Genomic DNA, 21,517 nt, shown 5'->3' with positions numbered 1-21,517 from the left:
CTTCTTTCGCAGCTCACGAGTTGTTTTTTTTTAAGATTTATTTATTTATCCAGCTCACGAGTTTTACAATCCCTTCACCGCCCCCTCCCCAAGACAGCTCTTTCCAGCTTCTTGACGTCTATAGACACTCCAAACACAATCCAAAAATTCGAGGCTAAGATCACTCATGAGAAGACATGCCCCGGCCTGGGCTATCTCATTTAGTCTGTTTTTCCAGTTCTATCCACTTTTTAAAAAATAAATCGTAATTTCCCGAAATCTCCATTATTTTATTTTTCTTTCCAGATGAATAAAGTCCTATATGTGTACCTTGTTTTCGTTATCTGTATCTGGTCCATTCCCTAGTTACTGTGGAAAGAACAGCGGTAAACACCAGTGTGCAAATATCTATGAGTACGATGTGGAGCTCTTCACCCGAAGGAGTGATATCGCCCAGGAGTGATATCGCTAGGTGCTGTGGTTTGAATGAGCACTGTCCCCCATATTTAAATATAGGCTCACAAATTTGAACACTTGGTCCCCAGTTGGGTGGCAAGGTTACGGAACCTTCAGGATGCGGTACCTTCAGGATGCAGAACCTTCAGGATGCGGAACCTTCAGGATGCGGAATCTTCAGGATGCAGAACCTTGGAGGAGGAAGTACAACACTGGAGGCGGGTCTATAGTGTGACTCCGCCTCCTGTTTGCCCTCTCTGCTTCTGGGCTGCAGGTGAAATGTGATCCGTCAGCTTCCAGTTCCAGCTGCTGCAAGGCCCTCCCCTGCCATGGTGGACTCTCTTCCTCTGGGACTGTACACCAAAACAAACACTTTTGTTTATCACCGCAACTGTAAGATACTAATACACGGGGCCGAATGTATCTTTAGATTTTTGAGGAACCTCCACACTGATCTCCATAGTGGGTATACTCATTTGCCCATCCACTAACAGTGAGTGTACAATTCTCTTTCTCTGTACCCTTCCCAGCGTCTATACCCTCCCTGGCGTGTGTTGTCTTTTGTTTTAGTTTTTGTTTTTTGTTTTTTTTTTCCTGACTCCGGTGAAATGGAATCTCAAAAGTAGCTATGACTTGAGTTTTCCCAATGGCGAATGTTGAAAAGCTTTTTCTTTTTCTTTTTCTTTTTTTTTTTTTTTTTTTTTCGGAGCTGGGGACCGAACCCAGGGCCTGTGCTTCCTAGGCAAATGCTCTACCACTGAGCTAAATCCCCAACCCCGAAAAGCTTTTTCAAATACGTATTAGCTACTTGTAGGGCTGGGGATTTAGCTCTTGTAGTTCGTCTCTTAAGAACTTGGTGTTGAGTTCCGTAAACCACCTGTTTTTTTTTTTTTTTTAAGATTTATTTTTACTTATTTCATGTATGTGAGTACACTGTCACTGCCCTCAGACGCACCAGAAGAGGGCATCGGATCCCATTACAGATGGTTGTGAGCCACCATGTGGTTTCTGGGAATTGAACTCAGGACCTCTGGAAGAGCAGCCGGTGCTCTTAACCGCTGAGCCATTTTTCCAGCCCATAAGCCACCTTTTTTATGGGGTTGTTTGTTTTTCTTGCTGCTTAAGTCTCTTGAGTTCTTTGTCTATTCTAGGCACTAGCCCTCTGTGGGCTACAGAGCCCCATTCTGTAAGCTGTCTCTTAACTTGACCGACAGTTCTTTTGCTTTGTTTTGTTTTTTGCTATACAGAAGCTTTTTAGTTTCATGAGATCCATTTGTTGATTACTGGGCGGGCTGGTTTGAATGAGTATATAGTCTCATGTGTTTGCTTGCTTACTTCCTGGTTGATGAACTGTTTGGGGGGAGATTAGGAGGTGTGGTCTTGTTGGAGGAGGTGTGTCACTGGGGAGTGGGCTTTGAGATTTGAAAAGCCCTCACTGGGCACAGTGTCTCTCTCTCTCTGCCTGCTGCTTGTGGATCAGGGTATAAAGATGTCGGGTATTATGGCAGCTCCACGTTTGTCGGCTTCCTGTCATGATGAAAATGGACTAACCCTCTGAAATGATAAACAGGCCCCTAGTCAAATGTTTTCTTTTATAAGAGTTACCGAGTTGGCCACGGTGTCTCTTCACAGCAGTAGACCAGAACCAAGTCACTGGGCAAGAGACAAAATTGAGAATATTGTTTACATGGTGATATAGCAAAAGAGAACGAATAATTTCCACCTATCCTCTACTAATAACATTCCAGTTCTGAGAATAATTAGATATGGACTTTAAAATTATACTTTAAATATAGGTGTCTTGGGGGCTATGATAGAGTACTCTGACTAAAAGCAACTTGGGGAGGAGGGAATTTACTTCAGCTTGCATGTCCCGATCAAACTCCATTACTGAGTGAAGTAAAGGCAGGTACACAGCCGCAGGAGTGGAGCAGAAGCCATGGAGGAATTCCTCATGGCTTGCTCAGTTTGCTTTCCAATACAATTCACCCACAGTGAGCTGGGCCTCCTCTGTCAGTTGGTGATCAAGAGAACGCCACACAGACCCTTCTGATAGAAGCGTTTTCCCAATTGATGTTCCTCTTTTCGTTTGACTCTAGCTTGTATCAAGTAAACAAAACAAACAAACAAACAAAAACAAACCAGGACTCCCTAAGACTCTGACGAAAACATTGTGACCATTCTACAACGTTTGTCTCTGTTGTCTGTTGTCCTCCCACAAAGCAAAGTGGATCCCGGGCAAATAGGTTCTGCCAGGGCTCTGGCTTTGGAGCGTTTCTGGAGTGTTCACTCTTTCAGAAAAGAAGCAAGGAGGTTTGGGCAGCCTGTGCCGGTGCAGGTAGCCAAGGTCCCATGGCTCTCGTTAGCTACCAACCACGAAGGCAACAACGTTAGTGGCACAGGCTGTGTTGGCTAGCCAGCTGGGTCCAAGGTCCAGTGGTGAATGCTTTGGAAGAGAGAACTCTTTCCCAAGTGTCACAGATCAGTAAAAAACGTCACTCTCAAACAGTCCTCGGTGAAATAACTTCTGTGCTTTATTCCATGTGGACGGGGACTATATAAACATAGAGGCGTAAGATAGGATTTAGGGGTAGATGTTTTCCATTGGTTGAGTTTGAGATGTTAGTGATGCTCTGTTAGCATTGGGAAGACCCCAGGTGTTTCCTCACGTGACTGACTGTCCACGGTCCTCTCAGTGGTGTGGCGTGGTTACGTGTTCCACAGCAGGTACAGAAATGGGTAGGGAGGAACTCGACTCCGGCCAATCTCAAGTCTCTGAGATTCCTGGAGTCTGAGCTCACTCAGCCTTACTGGTCCTTTTGTGTGGCAGCATGGCCCACTGGCCTGCACGTCTCCTTAACCTTATCAGAGTTTGAGATATCGTCGCACATCTTCCCTGCTGGAACACTTACGTGCCTTTCTCTATCTGATCTTTAATGGTAACTCTGTGCTGTGTGAGAGGGTTCTCTTGGGTGAGATGCAACACACACACACACACACACACACACACACACACACACCCCTCAGAAAGGGAACCCATAAAAGATCAAAGTAATGACTCCACCCAAGTCCAATTTGGTGAACTAATAATGAGTGTTAATCGAGGTCACTAAGAGCAGTACGGGTTGGGGCTGGGGATTTAGCTCAGCGGTAGAGCGCTTGCCTAGGAAGCGCAAGGCCCTGGGTTCGGTCCCCAGCTCCGGAAAAAAAAAAAAAAGAGCAGTACGGGTAAGCAGTTCCTTACAGGAACAGCTTTATCACTGAAAGTAGAACCCACCATGGGAGATGACTTCCACACCTCCAGCCCTGCCCAGCTGGCAGGCAGAGGGACAGATCTGAGGACTCTCCACAGGCCAGTGTAGCTGTTCTGTTTTCTAGCAGCTGTTCGCTGCGTTTCTGTGTTACATTAGAAGTCGGAGCTTTCCTACACACGTGGCTTTCGTTTGCCTCTGAGTCTCGCGAGCCTCCCCTACCTCTCAGAGGGAGTGTTTCTGTTGCAGTAATTATTAAAAAAATGGTTTCTTTTATTCCTCTCTAGTGCCGGCACCGTAGGGCCACATGGCATCTGCGGGATATTTTCATCTCAGTCAGCAAAGTGTCTCACCCACTAAACTCCATCCCATCTCACCCGGCTACTCTCTGAGCCAAGCAGCAATCTCTCTACCCATCTAGTTCCCAAGGCGGGTCGCTCCCACGTCAATTACATACAGAGACCGCCTATCTCACGGCTCTCCTACTGTGGACTCTGCTCACATTCCCAGCACCCACTCCCTGGTCCCAGCAGCAGCTACCCCCGCATAATTTTCTGCCGCTGCTCTGTTTACATTCCCAGCATCCGCCCCCCCTAATAGTTATGGTATTAAACTCCCAGCAACCCATTAAAATCAAGACTCAATATGCTGTAATTTAGCAGTGAAATTTATATGTTAAATTCCCAATCCACAGTATGTCCCACACAATAAACTTACAACCAATTGATAAAGATATAAACAGCCCACCGAGATAAGATAAATTGACCTATAGAAATCCATCCCTTGAGAAATATTCATAACTAAGATATATTCATAACTACCTATGGCCATTTAAGGCACCCAGATCTGGGTCATCCTTCTCTGTCTTCATCTTGGTTCTTTCCCACTTACCAAAACTCTGTGCCCGCCCCATTTTCTCACTGTCCAATTACAGGCCTCGGCTTAACTTGGGCCAGCCCTCACCTACATATAGACATCAACCTACATGTTTCTGTTCGGAGGAAACTACTTCATGACGCTCTAATCCGTGACTAATGACTGGGGTAGAAGAGTTCCACTGGCAATGCCTTCCAAGGGCATGGGTGAGGAGTGTGATGGTGTGTTTGCTGTGTAGGACACATCAGCGTCATTTCTAGCATCAAGATAGTCTATGGTTCTTCCTGAGGACATCTCTGGCCTTGGCTGGTCAGGCTCTTGAGAGAGGTACTGGGTTCTTCAGTTCTTCTATGTCATTCTCTCTATGTCTGTCTGTCTGTCACTGTCTCCCTTTCTGCCTCCTTTCCAAACACCATGAGGTCAGCAGCTTCGTCCTACCATACATTTCCTGCTATGATATTCTGTTTTCTCATCAGCCCCAAAATGACAGAAAACCGACTGCTGGAAGCTATGGGACAGACAAGCCTTACCTCCTTGGAAGTTGTTGAACTCAGTTATTTTGTCATGATGCTGAAAGATGAACATGGGTACCTTGTAGAATCTCAGTAGTAGCTTCTGGATGAATTTCTCCATCTACCAACCATAAGATTCTGTCTGGTGAGTAATGACAGCTCCTAACAATGAGCCTAGTTTTGTCATAGACAGAAACTAAGAACCTTGTGTTTATTATCTTTAATGCTCATACCAGGTGGGTGCAGAGAACTATTACTATCCTTACATTGGTAGTACAGAGGGGGAAAGTATGGAGAAAGGCGTGCTTATCCTGTGCAGAAGCTATTAAGGCAAAGTCCAAGTCATCAAAAGTCTGGGCAAACCAACTTTTGTTGCCAGGTATGACCAGCATCCACAGCTCATTAGTGGGGATCAGGGAAACCACACGGAATTGGCCTGTAGGCTGTCCGTGGAGGGTTGTCTTGACTGTTAATTGATCTCAGAGAGCACAGCCCACTGTGGGCAGCACCATTCCCTGGGCAGCTCTGGTCAATGTAAGAAAGCTGGCTAAGTATAATCCTGTGATTACACATTCTTCCATGGATTCTGCTTCAAGTTCCTGCTTTGGTTCCTGCCCTGATTCCCTCGGCGTTGGCTATGACCTGGAAGTGGAAGGCAAACAAGCCATTCCCTTCCCTCTGTTGCTTTTGGCCAGTGTGGTTTTTTATCATAGCAACAGAAAGGAAACCTGAACATCCGCATTTCAACAGAAGCAAGAGAAATCTAGCGATTTTGACGGATTCGATGTTGAATTAGGTCAGTGTTCTTCAACAGAATTTTATTTCCTGATATAGCTATACATGCTGCTTAGGGCACATCAGGGTTGTAGGCGTTGATGGTGAAGCTCTTGAGTAACACCGGATAATGTTGCTAAAATGCCACTAAGTAGAAAGGGTGGGATAGAAACAGATTACACATGCTCTATTTTCCTCTCTCCATTCACTGATTTACTGATTGTGATGCTGGGATCAAGCCCACATCTTTGGGCTAAGCAAATGTGTGCCACTGGACTGCACCGCCAATCTCTCCTCTCCTCTCCATCTAAAGTAGGTCATAAAACCCACTTTGTCAGCATCCGACACCTCCAGGTGGGAAAGATGAGGCATGAATCCTCCTACGAGACACAATAAGAAACTGTACCAGAAAGGACAGGCGGGGAAAAGCCAAACATCGTCAGTCGAGAGCTCTTTCTCTGAGAGAAACTTTATCACCCGGAGCTTCTGAAGAAGGGAACGACCCAACAGAACACACTTTAAGTCTCTAAAAGAGAAACGAGGCAAAGGGAAAATTGCACTTGGCGAGGTACAAATAGAAATAGTCTATAAGTACAGAGATCAATTGTAATGAATTGCAAGCCCTGAAAATGCACTAAGGAGCTAATGTTTTGGTAACATATTGGTTATATAGATACAACTTTATTATAAAGGATGGGGGGACAGACAGTAGAGTCAACTCATGGCCCAACCAACAGCCCATGCACATCACATGCAGAAGCAGTTGACTAGCTGGTCACCAAGCTCCCATCTCTTAGAAAAGCATATGCCTATAGGCAGAGGCATATAGCCCCATGAGCACACTTCCAGGGGTTACCTCAAATGGGTAAGATTCTTTAATTCATGGGCTATAGATGCATCTCTAGACCCTTTCTTCTAAAAATTCATCATGCAAAATATTAGTTAAGAAAGAAATGCAGGGCTGGAGAGATGGCTCAGTGGTTAAGAGCACCAATTGCTCTTCCGAAGGTCCTGAGTTCAAATCCCAGCAACCACATGGTGGCTCACAGCCATCTGTAATGAGATCTGATGCCCTCTTCTGGTGTGTCTGAGGACAGCTACAGTGTACTCATATATAATAAATACATCTTAAAAAAAAAAAAGAAAGAAAGAAATGCAGCAGTGGCCTCTCCCTGTTGAGGCTGTGGTCCAAGACTCCTTGTAGATGCCCGAGAACCCAGATGGTCTGTCACTCTGTATACACCAACCTCTTGTGTCTACACACACACACACACACACACACACACACTCACACACACACACAAACACACACTCACACACACATACACACACACAATACACACACACACACACACACATACACGAGATAACGTTTAATTCAACTCAACTGGGTGTCTGCATTGCACAGCAAATGCTTTTTACCTGTGCACTGTTTCTCTGGCTCTGGTTTTTAGTTCCAAGCAAACGCTCTAAGACTGAATGACTCTCATCCTTCTGAATGGTCCCTCTGAAATAAAATATCTCACCAAAGATGTCTGTAATCTTTAAAATGTTTTAAGCTGTCGCTTTATAGTCCCAGACGGAGCAAGTTTACAAACCATATCAAAAAGAATCTCTTTTACCCTTCTTCTTCCTCCCAGATTTACAAATCAAATGGTATTTCTCAACTCAGTTCCTGGAACCTATCCTGGGGACGCCTTTCTAAGCCATTCCAAGGGCAGATGTTAACTCAGGACTCACAGAAGAAACAGTGACAGAAGATGGTGCCCATTCTCTCTCTCTCTGTCTCTCTGCCCCCCAACTCCTTCCCCTCCCTCCCCTCCTTCTCCTCTCTCTCCCCTTCCCGCTCTCCTCTCCCCCTTTTTCATCTATTGAGATGAACACTCAGGTATGAGTTGACAGTTCATGTTGCAGTCCTGATTTAGAAAGTTAGAAAAACCTCAGCCAGGTTTCCTACAGTACAGACTTGGGGACATTTCCTTTTCTGTCACTTTCTTTTGTTTTTGTTCTGGCCTTTGCTATCATTTTGGATCATGACTGTCTCCCACAAGGCTCCATGTGATATCACTGTTGGAAGGAAATGGTTGGACTTCAGGAGACAGAGCCTCTTACAGGAGGTTTTCTGGTCACTGGACATGTACTTGAATGGGACTAGGGGACTCTGACCCCTGCCCTCCCTTCCCCAGATGGGAGGTGAATGTCTTGCAGTGTCTGGCAGTGACTGGACTGACTACCTGGCCTCAGGCCCGAAGCAATGGGGGTACTCGATCTTTCACTTGAACCACAAAACCAGACCAAACTGCGATGGAAAATGAGCCTTGCTCACCTTAATCACCTCAGGTATTTCATCGCAGAGTGGGAGGCTGACAGCCGTGGAAGACCCTCCCTCACAGCTCGGGCAATCTGCCTCTCTCAGCATTTCCTGACATCTAAAGAATGTCTTTTGAGCCTTTGAACAAACAGCTGGAGCTGCAGCCCAGCCGAGGTGGCGGCGTGCAAGGCAGCAGCAGGTCTCAGGGAAGATGCCTACAAACACAATGGCAGAGATGAGCTCCTTAGGGCTTGCCTGCTGATGACATCATGACATCGCTGTTGGTACAATGGGGAAGGGCAGCATGAACTTGAGAGATGAACTTGAAAGTGAAAATTCCTTTTCCCCTTGTCTCCCTCCTCCCTTCCTCTTTCCTTACTCCTCTCTTCCCTCCCTCTCTTCCTTCCTTCCTCCCTCTCTTTCCTCCCTCTTTTCCCTCCCTCCTCCCTATCCTCTCTCCCTCCTCAGATATTTGATTACAGTGTAGGAGGCTCTCCTCCCTTCCTCTCTCCATTCTCCTTTTCCCCTTTCTTCTTCCTCCTCTCGTCCTCCCCTCCTCCCTCCCTCTTCCCTTATTCCTCTCTTCTCCCCTCCCTCCCTTCCCCTCCCTCCCCCTTCATTCTTCCTTCTCCCTTCTTTCTCCTCCTTTCCTCCCTCCCTCTTCCCTCTCTCTTCCCTCCCTCCTTTCCTCCCTCCCTCTTCCCTCTCTCTTCCCTCCCTCCTTTCTCCCTCCCTTCCTCCTCTCTTTCCCCTCTTCCCTCTCTTCCCCCTCCATTTTCCCTTTCTCCCTCCTTTCTTCTTTCTGTTTCTTCAATCACCCTGTATCAGTTGGGCTCAAACTCAATATTTCCCATCTTTTCACCCCATGTATAGGATGTCAGGTGCACCCCGTGTATAGGATGTCAGGTGCACCCCGTGTACAGGATGTCAGATGTACACCGCCATGCTTGCTTTAACACCCTTCCCCCCTAAACGAATACCTCCAGAGGAACTGACTTTCGGAATGATTAGACTGAGGGAGACTTGTCCTAACCTGTCTCCTGGGGTGACAGGATTAACATCTTCTTTTGGAAGAAGTTATTTGCATAGGAAACCCAGCCATCTGTAAGGCTTTTCACACTGGAGTATCTAGGTATTACTTTGAATTCAACATTAGCTGTTTTCACTACTGGGACTGGACCTAGAGCGTTGTACATAAGCTAGTACCCACTCTCTAAGCCACCCTACCTTACCCACTTATTTCCCTTTGATTCTGAGATAGAGTCTTGCAGAGTTAGCCAGGCTGCCCTCAGCCTCCAAGTAGGTGGGACTACAAGCCTGTGCCTCCTGCTCTGGCTTGGCGTTAATTTTCATACCAGCTTTAAAATGTTCTATTTCATAACGAGATGGTGGTGCACGTCGACGATTCAGTGGTTTAATTTGTTGGCGTGCGCCCATGTACATGTGCCACGGTGCACGTGTAGAGGTCAGAGGTCACTCTGTGTAATCTCTTCCTCCTTCCACCTTTTGTCGGTTCTGGGGCTCAAAAATCAGGACGTCAGGCCTATGTGGCAAGTACCTCTCCCTGCCAAGCCATCATACTGGCCCGGGTTAAACTCCATTTTAAAGAGCTCTAAATGAGATACGGTTCCACACTGAATAGTTTTCCATTACAATACAGATTTTCAGCAGAAGTCCACTGGCTATAAGTCGCTACTTACGAGAGAAAATTTCAATCAGCTAAACAGTAATGAATATAGAACATGAAGGGGCTGAGGAGACAGCTCAGCAGTTAAGAGCACTGACTGCTGTTCCAGAGATCCTGAGTTCAATTCCCAGCAACCACGTGGTGGCTCACAACCATCTGTAATGGGATCTGATGCCCTCCTCTGGCATGTCTGAACACAGCTACAGTTTGCTCACATATATAAAATAAATAAATCTTTGGGGATTTAGCTCAGTGGTAGAGCACTTGCCTACCAAGCAAGTACAAGGTCCTGGATTCAGTCCTCAGCTCCAGGAAAAAAAAAAAGAATTAAAAAGAGAAAGAAACAGCTTTCAAAATGGGCTTGAGTTTCACAAGGTACACAGATACAAGCACTGTGATGGATTTTTCTGTGTTTTAATAAATCGTCTTTAAGAGGCTATGGACCCAAGAGTATGCTTCTTTGTAAAGGTCCCTGGCTTCCCATGAAATCCTCAGAGGAAGAAATGAGTCAGCTGTACAGATGAATTGTGATGTGTCAGCCCCCCGAGGTCACACGCCCTGACTACCCCATCCCTAAGCTTCGGTGACTGTCACTCCACGGGAATGGTGTCTTTCCTAGCTCTGAGCTGGCACCTTATCGGATGATGGATTCTGCAAAAGAATCTTCTCTGTAACACTTTGGAAGTATTAATACGGGGTTGGAGGTGGGTGGAAATAACAGTGACTTTATTAATAACAAAAAAACCAAAAGCAAAAAACCCTGGGTGGTCTCTATTATTATGTGGCTGTCTTTCTTCTGGGAAGGAGCAGTGAATGGTTTAGTTCTATTTGCGAAGTCTAATTTCCTCTCTTGGCTGTTTACTTTGACTAAAAGAAAGAATTCAGTGGGGCTCCTCGTGACTGGGGAAACAGCAGAAACAGAACAGAAGAAATGACACACAGAATGTACTGCAAATACAGCAGGAGAAAAGAAAAGAGGCTGAGTAAACCACCTTGACGGGCAGCAGCCATTGCGGAAGAGGAAGGGAGTTTCAGCAGAGTGCAGGTTTTGTCCCGAAGAGCTAAAGGTCGTGAAAGGGTGACTCAGTCTGGTTTGTGGATTGTGACCTTTTGAACTCACTGCAGTTGTGCTGCAACTTGAGCCCCGTCTTAGCATCATTAGACAAACACAGTGCAAGCACAGATGGTGGCAAATGGGGTGATGGCCGTAGTGAAGCACCGGGATCGTGTCATTGTTGACAGACATGCGCATACACTTGCTGGGCCTAAGAGAGATAGCAGCTGATAGAATAGAGCTTGATTAGCCTTTAATCCTAAACTCAGGAGGCAGAGGCAGGCGGATCTCTGAGTTCAAATCCAGCCTGGTCTACAGAGTGAGTTTCAAGACAGCCAGGGCTACATAGAGAAACCCCAGGCACTTGAGGAGGGGTATAGTACTTGATTGACTGTAATGCCAGCCTATTAGAAACCCTAATTCTTGTAGGGGTCAGGGGTTGGGATGCGGAATAGAATGGGTGAGGCATACATAACCACTGATTATTACATGTAATTATTGAATAATTATTTATTTTCATTTTTTTGTTTTTGCTGTGTTATTTTAGTATTTATTTTACTTTAATTGTCTCTGTGTATAGTCTTGTGCATGTGAGTTTGTGTGCTTGAACAAGCCAGAAGAGTGTCAAAAGGCCCGGAGCTGAAGGGACAAGTGGTTGTGACCAGCCCATGGTGGGTAATCGGGAGCCAAATCCAGTTCCTGTGGGAAAGCAGTCTGCACACCAAACCTCTGGGCCATGCTGCCAGTGCCTGCATGCAAATGTATCCCGGAGTGAGAAGCTTGGACTTCATCTAGATACCCAGCAGAGAACCCTAGTGGCTTCATTAGACAGCCAGGAAGGTAATTGTGGTTTTGTGTTGTTGAAATTTGCCATTCACTTCTGGAATGCACTATTAAAAATCATGATTATGACTGGGTGGTGGTGGCGCATGCCTTTAATCCCAGCACTTAGGAGGCAGGTGGATCTCCCAGGTTGAGGCCAGATTGGACTACAAAGTGAGCTACAGGACAGCCAGGGCTACACAGAGAAACCCTGTATGGAAAAACCAAACCAAACAACCAAAACAAAACAGAAAACCCAAAAGTCAAAACCCAAAAACAACAATAACAAAAATAAGGGTTATGTTATACAGCATTTTACTGAATATTTCTTTTTTTTTTTCTTTTTTTCGGAGCTGGGGACCGAACCCAGGGCCTTGCGCTTGCTAGGCAAGCGCTCTACCACTGAGCTAAATCCCCAACCCCTTGTATTTCTTTTGTACTGTGGACATAACACTAAGGACGCACAGCGGTGCTGGGTGAAGATGGTTCACAGAGAGGAGTCCCTGACGATGAAGAGCACCGCGGCGCATCAGAGGCTGACCGTGACCAAGTGAGAGCAGCCACAGAGCCAGTCCTCCTGCAGCTGCAGAGGTGGTCAAAGAGCTCGTAGAGTGCCAGTCAGCGGCCGTTTGGCATTTGAAGCAAATTGGGAAAGCGACGAAGCTTGGTAAGTGGGTGCCTGCGGGCTGAGTGAAACCCAAAACCTCTGCCATTTTGAACTGTCTGCTTACACTCCGCACTCGGCAAGGAGCCATTTTGTGACTGGAGTGTGAGCTGGGAGGAAAAGCGGATTGTATGTGACTACCAGGAATGACCAGCTGAGAAACCGTTTCCAAGTGTGTTCCAAAGCCAAGCTGGCACCAAATAAATGACACGGTCACCATTCGGTGGTCTGCTACTGATCTGCTCCACAACAACATAGACATTGATCCTGGTAGGGTTTGATCCAGAAGGGTTTGGTCATGGCTACTTGGTGCTCTCCTGTTTCTTGCATATATATTCACACCCAAAACAACTCACCACACCAAGAACACCAAGTAATGGCAAGACATCAAATCCAGACCAAGAATGCTGAAAGGAGAGAGGCTCCCCTGAGGAGAAAAGGTCATTGTATACGATCATTTCAAATATTGTGCTGGTAAATGGAAGGGAGCATGTGCACACAAAATACTGATCAGGCTACTGAGGGAGCCCAGAGATCATATAATATGGAAGAGAATGGTGAAGAGAGAACTTGGGGTGGAGAGCCTGGGAGACAGACAGGAAGTGAGACAGGGGAGACCCATTGACAGGTATTTGAGGAAGTGTTACGTCATACTATTTCTGGGGAGATGTGAAGAAATGTCTGCCCACCCCAGACAGTGAATCCATGATAGACCAAAGTAGAGACACCACCAACATCCAACTGAGAGAACCAGTGAGTTTCACTGGCTTTATTTACAGGAGTATGGGTGAGGGGTTACTTATAGGAGCAGAAATGACTTGAAGACCATCAACAAAGCCCACCCCAGCCTGGGTGATAGCTCACAAAAGCTGTGAACCTGGAGCTCACTGTATAGCCTGTAGGCAGCTCAACATCCTTTTCAGGCAACTTTACCTGTCTCTGCCTTTTTCAGGCAGTTTGACTGATCTCCACTTTTTCCTGGTGGCTTAGCTGATCTGAGAGTCTTCTGGGCAGTTCATTAGGTCTGAGACTAACTCTCAGCAGTCCTCAGAGCTTACACGTGCTTGGAGAAGGATGGGCCTAGTGAATCTGGTCAGTTTCAGGGACTTCCTGAAGACTTTGAGTTGTGTACTTGCTGGGCTGACTAGGCTTCCTCGCATGGTGGAATGTTCCACCTCCCTTTTCCATCCAAAACAGAGGATTTCCTCAGAGGAAATTGTTAGGTCATAGGAGGCTCTGTAGGAGAGGACCTAAGCTTGTTGGGTGCCTTGTTAGAATCCTGGTGGAAGTCACAAGGAGTTTTAGTACAAAGTAGGAGACTTCAACCTAAAAGCTAACAATAGCATGAGAATTCTGCTAAAGCAGTAGGCTCTTCAACATCTCCTATGTCACAGTACCCAGTAGTTCATGTGCCAGGGCACAACACACTAGATGGATACCCAGTTATGTGTCTTCTTGACATTTTGAATCAAAAGAAGCACCTCACTGTGTAGCTCAGGCTGGCCTGTGCTATCCTCCTGCCTCAACTTCCTGGATTGGAATTGTAGACATGCCCTACCACGGCTCACTACACGTTGTCTGCTTCTAATGGGAATTAACTAGTTGATTAATTGCAGATTTCCCAAGGGTCAGTCTTTCAGCTTTGGAGTGAAATATTCCGCCCCATAAAAACCAAGACAAGGAGATATTGGAGGACTAGATGTAGAATTGATAGTTGGCAAAGGGCCAACCCTGAGAGAAGAAAAATGGAGGCCCAGAGAAAAACTCAAAAGTTCAAAAATATTTTTATTTGGAATTAAACTCCATATAATAGTTTATTTAAAAAAAATGAACTAAGCCGAGGTTGTTGTTTCAAATCTGTAGTCCTGACTCTGAAGAGGCTGAGGCAGGAGGAATATGCTAAGTTTCAGTACAGGTTGGACCCTCTCTGGACAAATAATCTAATATTTGCATACATAAATATGGATTATGTCAAGAGCATGATGTTTAATGAAACATTAAGTCGTAGACATATAGGGAATGTATGTCTTCCCTATATGTGGTGGTACATGCCTTTAATTCCAGTACTTGGGAGGCAAATGCAGGGGGATCTCTGTGAGTTCAAGGCCAGCCTTGTCTATAGAGTAAATTCTAGGACAGCCAGGGCAAACTCTGTCTCAAAACAATTTAAAAAAAGAGAGAGAAAGAAAAGAAAGAGAAAGTGAAAGTATGTTTCAGTCTTAGGATGTAGGGACACTAGGAAAAGTCAAACACTCTGTCTTACAGAAATGCATACAGATATGGTAGGCTATAACTCGAGGACAAGCAAGGTGAGGGTGGGGGAGCTATCTCAGAGGTTTCTTGCCCGCTTGGCCTGTGTGAAACTCTAGGTTCAGTTCCCAGTACCACAAAGAATACACAACACAACACCCAGGAAATGCTTGGCAATGGCAGCCAAGTATATGGGTTCCTCTTGGGAAGAGCTTACAGGATCTTTCACGACCAGTGAAGTTAATCCCTTACACTGTTCAGTGGCTATAAAGGTATTTCTTTAAGGACACTTAAGCGTGTACTCGAAGTGTCCTTGTACTCCCGAGTGTAGGATACAGTCACCAGGATCAGCGGAGAACAGAGACAAGACAGACATGATGTGTGGGGAAGCACAGCAAGTCTTAAGGCGGAGTAACAGAAATAACTCAGCACACAGACAGAGTAGACTGTGACAGATCGCCACCAAAGCAGAACACTCTCTCCCAAAGCACTCCAGCCTTCTAGAATCTAGAGACACAAGGACTGGAGAGCCCTTGACTGATGATGGATTTATCCACCATGAGAGAAGCCAGCAGGTCCTGAATGTTATCTTTAAACTATTGATGGAGAGAACAGTGAACCCCAATTCCTTACCTGTGAGTTACACCCAAGCTTTAAGGCATAGCAAAAGTACTTTTAGACGCAGAAGCTGAGAGAATTCCTTCTCTTAGAACTCACTAGAAAAGGCGCCAGAATAGTGTTTCCAGTAAGAAGAAAATTAACCAGGAGGTGATTACTAGAAATTAAAAACAAACAAACGAACACCATACGTGGGGGCTGGAGAGGGTGGGCTCAGTGGTTCAGAGCCCTGGCTGTTCTTGCAGAAGACCTGAGTTACCAGTGCCCATAGGGTGGTGCACAGCCATTTGTAACTCTAGTTCTGGGGGATCGGATGATTTCTGGATTTTATAGGCACTGCAGACACGTGGTGAGCAGACATCCATGCAGGCAAAACACCCATATATACGAAATAAAACATAAAGGGGGGGGGCAGGAAGCAAGGGTGAGCAGAGAAATTGGCCAACATATTAGCAACACACACACACGCACGCACGCAGGGTACGGTTTATGTAAGTGTCCCGAATAGGTCCATGCTGCTGGGAAGTAGAAGCCATGACCCCTTTTGGGAGGTGGTCATTGGGATGTTCTGGGAGGAAAATGAAGGTTTTGCTCACTTCTCCCCCTTTCCAGCCATGAGTTGAGTGGCCAAGGGTGAAAAGCACTGGGATGGGGAGTGGCTATGATGCCAGTCATTCATAGAGCGACCGGAAGGGTGGTAAGGAGCGGTAGACTGAGCTCCAGCTAGAACCTGTTGAGGAATATCAACGGTGCATACCATGGAGCCTTGGGTAATCGTTCTAAGGAAATATTTGTAAGAATGAATTCTTCAGTATTGAGAGAGAAGTGTTCTAAAGGTAGAGTGACCCTTTTCTGTTGCCTTTCTGTAAACGTGGTTCCAAGCCTACCCGGCAACACCGGGTGGCACGTTTTCCTTCCCGTGGTCCTTGAGAAGCCGCATTCAGCGTGGACTGTTGTGTTTGACTGTGTGACTAAGTCATCCTTGAATGTAGCTTTGTGGGCTCAAATTCAAGGTTCTTCTTGCAGTCAAAGAAAGGAATGGAGATGAGTGAACTGCCCCGACTTGTTCCACCTCTGCCTTGGCTGAAAGGTGTCTCCATGGCAGCCAGCCTACAAGATACACTTCCGATGATGGGAAGTCAGGTGAGGTTTAGAGAATGTTCAGGAGATGCTGCTGGGAAATGGCTTGAGGGGCCTTCTCTCTCCCCTAGATAGCATCGGAGGGCAGGGGGGGACAAAGAGTTCAGATCTACCAGCTGGTATTTGGAAATTGAAACAAAACAAGCCCCAAATCTGTTGCTTAATTTTTCCCCCAGCAGCTTGACCGAATAAACAAGGGAAAAAATGGTTTGTGTTTGTGTGTGTATAACAAACCACAGGAAGCAAGAAGCTATAGGCTAAATCCTGTGGCCTCTGCGAGCCCCCCCCAACCCCTAAAATCTTCCCGCAACCCCCCTACCCTTATAGTGCAGGGATGGAGTGAGGAAGCAGGCTGGGCATCTCAGTCAAGCCAGTTCTGTCTTGCTGGAATGCAAGGTATTTAAAGATTTGTTTATTATGTATACAGTCTTCTGCCTGCATGTACGCCTGCAGGCCAGAAGAGGGCACCAGATCTCATTATAAATGGTTACGACGGGGGTTGGGGATTTAGCTCAGTGGTAGAGCGCTTGCCTAGAAAGCGCAAGGCCCTGGGTTCGGTCCCCCGCTCCGAAAAAAAGAAAAAAAATAGTTATGACATAGTTGCTGGGAATTGAACTCAGGACCTCTGGTGGAGCAGCTAGTGCTCTTAACCTCTGAGCCATCTCTCCAGCCCAGAATGCTGGGCTAATTAAATAATCTGATGGGTGATTATCAGTCTAGATGCCACAACACTCCAGAGTGGGTAATTTATACAGAGAAAAGATCTATTTCATAGGGCTCTGAAGGCTGAGATCTAGGGTTGAGGGTTGTTATCTGGTAAGGGTCTTCAGGTTGGCAAGGGTCACATGGGAAAATCTTTTTGTACAGCCACTAATCATGGCCAGATATGGGGACATTATCTATAAACCAGCACTTGGGAGGCTGAGGCAGGAACAGCTCAAGTTCAAAGCCAGTCTGGGTTATAGAGTGATACTTTGTCTAAAACCAAAGGAACAAGAGCGGGTGAGATGGCTTAGTAGGTAAATGTGTTTGCTGTGCAAGCGTGGGGATCTGAGTTCGATCCCTAGGATCTATGCAAAGGTGGAAGGAGAGAAGTGACTCCACAAACTGGTTCTCTGGCTTCCTCAAGTGCACTGTGTTATAGATACCCGCCCATGCACAAACTCACACACAACAGTAACTTTCAAAAGCAAACCTAGGGCCAGTCGTGGTGGCACACACCTTTAATCCCAGCACTTAGGAGGCAGAGGCTGTGAGTTCAAGGCCAGCCTGGTCTATATAACTGAGTCCATGACAGTCAGGGCTCTGTTATACACGGAGAAAACCTCTTGGAAATACAGAAGAACAAACAAAAACCATACACATAAAATCAACTGTTTAATTTAAACACAATCATGTAGTCATTCGTGTTACATCCAAAGTATGTCAATCATAAATCTGATGAGGGCTGGAGAGGTGGCTCAGCTGTTAAGAGCACTGACTGCTTTTCTGGAAGTCCCTGAGTTCAATTCCCAGCAACCACATGGTGGCTCATGGCTATCTGTAATGAGATCTGATGCCCTCTTCTGGCGTGTCTGAAGACGGCGAGAATGTACTTATATATAATAAATAAATAAATCTTAAAAAATAAAATAAATCTAATGAATTAATACTCCCAGATAACCGTTACCCCCTCGGGACTTGGTCTCTATGGCCTTGAATGCTCACAGTACTTTCTTGCGGTCCCCCTCTTTCCACCCCTAGCCCTGGTAGCTACTTGATTTGCTTTCTTTTATGCTATTGATTTCCTGAAAAGACTGTTTGCCTTTAGCGTGTGTCCCAGGTCCAATTGTTTCCTTGTAAGAGTCATTGACGGGGTATTCCAGTTACTGTACTTCCTGTGCACGGGCAAGTTAGGCCTAAAGGCTTGGCTAAATACAGTTACACAACCCAGACAGATACAAAACCCTCACAATGACTTCCTGTCCCTGGGACGCCAGGGCGAAGACGGCAAGTTTGAGTCTCTGTCCTTCCTTCCTGGGAGGAAGGACAATCTTTGTCAGAAGAGTCCTCCATCTTCATGTGGGAGGACCATCTGCTTTCCAAATAAAGTCGCCTTCCTCGACACTTTGATGCTCCAACTTAGTGGCCTGTTGGGTTCGTAGGTTTTATGATCCCTGCCGCCCCCGTCTCCTGACCACAGGGCTGTCCTTTGTTCCGTATATTATTTCCTTAAAATGTAAAGTTATCCGCTCAGGGTTCTGCTGGCTTTCCTTTTAAAGGCCAGCATTAAAGGTTCTGTCATTCTCCCCTGCTCCAGGGCTATTTGTAGAAATAGCACAGGAAGCCATATTGTACAGCTGGCAGCTGTAGGATGGGAAGAGACTAAGCCCATCTGTCGCCAACAGCATAGACTGTAGCCCTTATTGTGGGCCCTTTTAGGGAGCTAAAGTCCCCTGGGCCTGGGATTGGGATCCTGGCCTTCGACTGGAAGAGTGTACAGCCCTTGAAGATGTGGGCCTGAGGATGCTTCCCAAGCAAGAGATGGACGAGATATGGTGTAGGCTCGTCAGTGGAATCTGTGATGGAGATGGGCCATTTGAGATCCTGAGCCCGAGCCCCTCGCATGTGCTCACGGCTTTGGCCTTGTTGGATGACATTTTCTTTAGGCCCTGCTTGTACTTCTTAGGGGCAAGGGGGCGTGGGGATGTATGTTTTGCGAGTGTGGGATCCACCTCTTGGGGAGTCTCTGTATTTCTCGGTACCATATCTGTGCTCTTTGGGGACCGGCTGCAAACAGTGAACTTCTTAGAGTTCACCACGTCTGCATTGCACCATACAGTTCCCAAAGCCTGAGGACTGAAAGAGCAGGATTTAAGGGGAAAATTTTATTTTTATGTTTTTATGTGCACCTCATGCATGTAGTTCCCATGAAGGCCAGAAGAGGGCGCCAGATTCCCTGGAACAGACTCACAGGGGATGTCTGTGTAGGTGCTGGGAACTGAGCCCAGGTCATCTACAGGAATAATCAATGCTCTTATCCATTGAGCCATATCTTCAGCCCCTGAGACTCCATTTTAATTAATTTTCTTTTTCTCAGATTGGCCTTGAATGTGCTCTGATTTTCTTTCTGAGGCCTCGTGAGCACAGGGATTTCAGGCATGTGCCACCAGGCCCAGCTAAGATTCCATATTTGATTCCACCCAACTCTTTCTTCTTTCCTTGTATCAGGAGATACACAAGCGGGCTGGAGGGATGGCTCAGCGGTTAAGAGCACTGACTGCGGGGTTGGGGATTTAGCTCAGTGGTAGAGCACTTGCCTAGCAAACGGAAGGCCCTGGGTTCGGTCCCCAGCTCTGAAAAAAAGAAAAAAAAAAAAAAAAGAGCACCGATTGCTCTTCCAGAGGTCCTGAGTTCAAGTCCCAGCAACCACATGGTGGCTCACAACCAACTGTAATGGGGTCCGATGCCCTCTTCTGGTGTGTCTGAAGACAGCAATGTTGTAATCATATAAATAAAATAAGTCTTTTTTTAAAAGGAGGTATGGGGGGTTGGGGATTTAGCTCAGTGGTAGAGCGCTTGCCTAGGAAGCACAAGGCCCTGGGTTCAGTCCCCAGCTCTGAAAAAAAAAAGAACAAAAAATAAAATAAAATAAAAGGAGGTATGGAGGAACAATGAGGCAAATACCAATGATTTTTTTATATGTACAGTGTACGTATTTTGACTCTGTGATCCTGGCTATGATTAACAAATCATTTATCCATTTACTGTGTGAGGCACCCACTAGCCTGGGACCCTATTACTGCTTACCAAAACCCCTTGCACGAAGCTTCTGGGAGGAAGGGTAATCTTTGTCATTCCTCCATTTTCATGTGGGAGGACCATCTGCTTCTCAAATAAAGTCGTCTTCCTTGACACTCCGATGCCCCAGCTTAGTGGCCTGTAGCTTGGGTGGTAAACAGAGGAGCTTGGGTCTGGCAAGCCCCATGTTCTGAAAATATTATAGTTTGTAGGTGTTAAGTAAGGCATCACGATAATTCCCGGCCCCCTTTTCCTCTGTCTCTTTCTCGAGACAGGGTCTCTCCCTTCAGCCCTGGCTGGCCTAGAACTTGCTGTGTAGACCAGTCCGTCCTATCTTTCCACCCTCAGATATAAGTCAAAGTGTAGCTGTGTAGGAGCTGACCTCCCCTCTCTCCTCTCTTTGTCTCTCTCCTGCTTCCCACCCCTTTGAGACAGGATCTCATTGTACAGTTCTACCTGTCCTGGAACTCTATATGTAGACCAGGCTGGCCACGAACTTCCGAGATCTGCCAGTCTCTACTCCTGCTCTCTCCCTCACCCCACCCCACCCTGCCAGCAACTGCTAGGATTAAAGTGTGTGCTACCATTCCTAGATAATTATTTGGTTTCTATTGTTGCCAGTAATCTCTCTCTCTCTCTCTCTCTCTCTCTCTCTCTCTCTCTCTCTCTCTCTCTCTTTTTTTTGGTTCTTTTTTTCGGAGCTGGGGACCGAACCCAGGGCCTTGCGCTTCCTAGGCAAGCACTCTACCACTGAGCTAAATCCCCAACCCCGCCAGTAATCTCTTACTGTGCCTAGTTTGTCATAGCTATACAGGTATGAAAGAGACACAGAAAGATCATATATATGCATGATCATATACATACATGACGAAAGAAGGAGGGAGGAAGATTGGTGAGGAGCAAAGACCCCAGGTCCTTACAGCTTCTTCCTGCTGACTGTAACTTTCAATGAGGCTGTCACACGGAGTAGCAAAATGCCAGTTTATAGTTCCTGTCCTTTCTTCTGCTTTTATTGCCACCCCACAGTCCTTGGTAAGGATGACCTTGTTTCCTGAGCTGGGAATGACTTGTGGCTTCTGTAGAGGTAACTAATGCTGTCATGGCTGGAGGAGGAGGAGGAGGAAGGGGAGGGGAGGAGGGAGAAGGGGGAGGGGGAGGAGGGAGAAGGAGGGGGAGGAGGGAGGAGGGGGGAGGAGGGAGGGGAGGAAGAGGACAAGACAGGAGGGGAGGAAGAGGAGGAGAAAGAGGAGAAGGAAGATGAGGAAGAAGAGGAGACAGAAAGAGGAGGAGGAAGAGGAGACAGAAAGAGGAGGAGGAAGAGGAGGAGATAGGAAGAGAAAGAG

General features: G+C 46.4%; 1 long non-coding RNA gene across 1 annotated transcript; it reads left to right on the top strand.

The window, feature by feature from the left end:
* The first annotated feature begins 660 nt into the window (after positions 1 to 660).
* On the top strand, positions 661 to 20,030 carry LOC108352419 (uncharacterized). The gene is made up of 4 exons (XR_001840635.3): positions 661 to 928; positions 5,039 to 5,219; positions 11,481 to 11,740; positions 12,181 to 20,030. It is a non-coding gene; the product is annotated as an uncharacterized LOC108352419 (long non-coding RNA).
* The last annotated feature ends 1,487 nt before the right edge of the window (positions 20,031 to 21,517 follow it).

This window comes from Rattus norvegicus, chromosome 12, assembly GCF_036323735.1.
Source record: "Rattus norvegicus strain BN/NHsdMcwi chromosome 12, GRCr8, whole genome shotgun sequence".
NCBI lineage: Eukaryota > Metazoa > Chordata > Mammalia > Rodentia > Muridae > Rattus > Rattus norvegicus.
This window is presented reverse-complemented; position numbering and strand designations above follow the sequence as displayed.